The 3,103-nt window shown below is 43.2% G+C and overlaps 1 pseudogene; it reads right to left on the reverse strand.

Moving 5' to 3' along the window:
• Positions 1 to 6: 6 nt before the first annotated feature.
• On the reverse strand, positions 7 to 1,100 carry LOC105979913 (annotated as a pseudogene).
• Between the last annotated feature and the right edge of the window lie 2,003 nt (positions 1,101 to 3,103).

Here is a 3,103-nt window from a genome sequence, read left to right on the forward strand (position 1 = left end):
TAAAGATCACTCTCTTCCTGAAGTAGTATCTAATAGAGAAGATGAATTACTAGCAGCTCCTGAAGATCTTATTGTGGTTATCTCACTGGTAAGGTGAGACAGTACTGCATTTCGAGCTGTCTGGAATAGATGCCTCAATAGTCCTCTTCCCTCCTGCAGGCTATGTTTGGAGATACAGGAGATACTGTTGAAGAAGCAGAATTCACACAGACAAGTTTCTGATGTTCTACCAACTGCAGCAGGTTTCCATGAGCCTCCATACTTGTTGATTCAATTCTTCAATCGTTCCTCCATACTACTTGCTAATGGTTGTGCCACTGGAAAAGTAGCAGTCATGTTGCTCGTATTTTCCTGTTTGCTTAACGCCTGAGGTCCATTCTCCTTGTTCTTCCCCTGGGCCAATAATATTATTCCAATGTGCCTTGATAGTGGAATTCTGCAGGGTCAATTCAGCAATCCATGTCATTATGTCCTTTCTTGGGACAAATACCAGGGTCTCATTTGTTCTAAGCTGTTGCCCATCACCCAACACAGAAGGCTCTTCTGTGAATGGGAGAGTTCTAGACTTCTGAGGGCTTCTGGGGGAACTGCAGAGGGTCAATGATAAGTGGACAAAAGTAACCTAGTTTTGGTTCTCGTCTGTGAGAAGCCCTCCACATCTGAGTGAAGAAACCATTCTCTTCATTTGAATTCTGGAGGTCTGTAGCAGGAGATAAGGTATTCTTTCCCAAATTTTATTCTTTCTCAATGATTTCCACCTTTGGAGGTGGGTGGAGCAGGGGATGTTTGAATAGTCCTCCTCAATTCATCCTGCAGAGAAGAGAATTCCAAGTTTTTCTTTTGCCTGGTTGGTGTTAGCAGCAAAGTTGGCTCAAATATATGAGCTGGAAAACTGGGGGCGAGACCCACACTATCTGGTGGCTTTGGCACCTGAGGCAGTTTACCAGGCTGCTCCTCCTGTGAGTATTCAATGCTTCTTCCCCTCTGAACATCATCAGCATGGAAACAATAGCATTTATTGCATTGTCCATAATTCTTCTACAAATGACTTCCATTTCTGATGCTTGGCTTTCTTTTCTTTTGTGATTTATCACAGGGTAATTTTTAAATCATTTTCTTGGGGGTTCTTACAGATATAACAATCAATAAATCAATTATATCAAGCAAATTTGTATATATGTTGCCATTGTCATTTACAAAATATTATCTTTCTACTTGAGCCCTTATTATCAGCTCCTCTTTTTACCCTCCCTCCCCACCTTCCCACATTCATGAACCCTTGATAAATTATATATAAGTATTTTCATATCTTACACCATCTGCTTTATCCCTTTGCCCACATTTCTGTTATTCATCCCCCTTGGGGAACGTTATACATCCATCATTGCTATCGTTTCCCCTTTCTCCACCTCCCCTGCTCCCCCTAACCTCTTGGTACCGCTATTCCCATTACTGTTTCTGAGGGGTTGGTTATCTGTCTTGGCTTCCGCATGTCAAAGGCTCTTATCTGTACCAGTGTACATACACCGGTCTAGCAGGATTTGTGAGGTAACACTGGGGTCATGATAGTAGTGGTGGTGGGAAGAGGGAGGGGACGAAAACAATAAAGAACCAGAGAAATGCCATGTGTTTTGCTGGTGCTATACTGCACCCTGGCTGAATAGTCCCTTCTGTGTGACCCTTCTGTGAGGGGATGTCCAGATTTGGGTCTACACTCTGACCACTCTCCTTCACATCAATATAATTGGTTGTTTTTTGATCTTCTAATACCTGATCCAGTTGACACCTCATGATCTCACAGGCTGCTGTGCTTCTTATATGTGGGCTTTGTTTCTTCCCTGCTTGATGGCTACTTGTTTAACTTCAAGTCTTTAAGACCCCATGTGCTATATCTTTTAATATCCTGGCACCATCAGCTTTCTTCACCACATTTGCATATGCACCCCTTTTTGTCTTCAGCAATCCTGTAGGGAAGGTGAGCATCACAGAGTGCCAGGTTTTTAGAACAAACGTTTCTTGTGTTGAAGGAAGACTTAAGTAGAGGCCCAAAGTCTGTCTGCTAATTTAACATATAAATATATGTACATAAATCAATACCCATAAAAAATAAAATAAATCAATACCCATATTCTTATATATTAATATATTTACATATGTACATGCCTATATGTTTTACTCTATGTATGGATTTTGCCTCCTAGTTCTTTCCTCTGTTTCCTTTTACTTTCCTCCTGCCCCACTATCATGTTCACCCTTAAATCAGTTCTCCGTAATTCCTCTCAGCTACATTACAATTGATCAAACCCTACCAGGCATTCTACACCCTCCACATCATCAATTTTAGATCCTTTGTTGTGTCCTTGTCCCTGAGTTTGTTGGCTCCTCACTCCCTTTCCCCTGTCTCCTCTTCCATGCCCCATCCCCACCCCCTGGAGCCATCAGTCCTGTTGCTTTCCCCTCAGGATTGTTTACCCTGCTTAACTTATGTAGATAGACATATTGAAAGAAAGAAAGAAAAGAAAAGAAGGCCTATAAATAGTTCCAGGACTATCTGCTGACTTTTATGAATGTCTTCCAACCAGGTCTGATGAGGTGGCAAGTACTACCCCCTGAGTCAGGGGTCTATTTTCAGGATTCCTCTAGGACTATGTGACTTTTCTCCCCTTGCTGTCCTGTTGTGCTCTCATCATGATTCACACCACTGGGAAGGGGTTAAACTGGACTCACCTCCTGCACTGTATCCAGTGTTGTCTCCCTGTCATTCTGTAGACCAGTGAGGGGATATCGTATTTTGTGTTGGGGCCACCCTTATGGTCCTTCCTGTGCATTGGCTGCTCAGAGTAGGAATAGCATCATCAAGGCTTGGTGGACCAGGATGAGGCCCACTCTCTCTCTTTCCCTCTTAGTTTGTTCCCGTGTGGTCAGGACAGACCGGCCAATCTCCCCAACCTATATCTTCAGTGCTGTCCTCTGTAGTATATTCTTCTAGCGAGGGGATCAACATAGCTCAGATTGGGGCTGACCCCGCAGTCCTCTCTGTTAATGTGCTGCTCCATGCTGGTATGTTGCCCTCAAAGCTTGGTGTACCAGAATGAAAGCTGCT

This window comes from Echinops telfairi, unplaced genomic scaffold (genome assembly GCF_000313985.2).
Source record: "Echinops telfairi isolate 266 unplaced genomic scaffold, ASM31398v2 ScPeMD7_7418;HRSCAF=8456, whole genome shotgun sequence".
Taxonomy (NCBI): domain Eukaryota; kingdom Metazoa; phylum Chordata; class Mammalia; order Afrosoricida; family Tenrecidae; genus Echinops; species Echinops telfairi.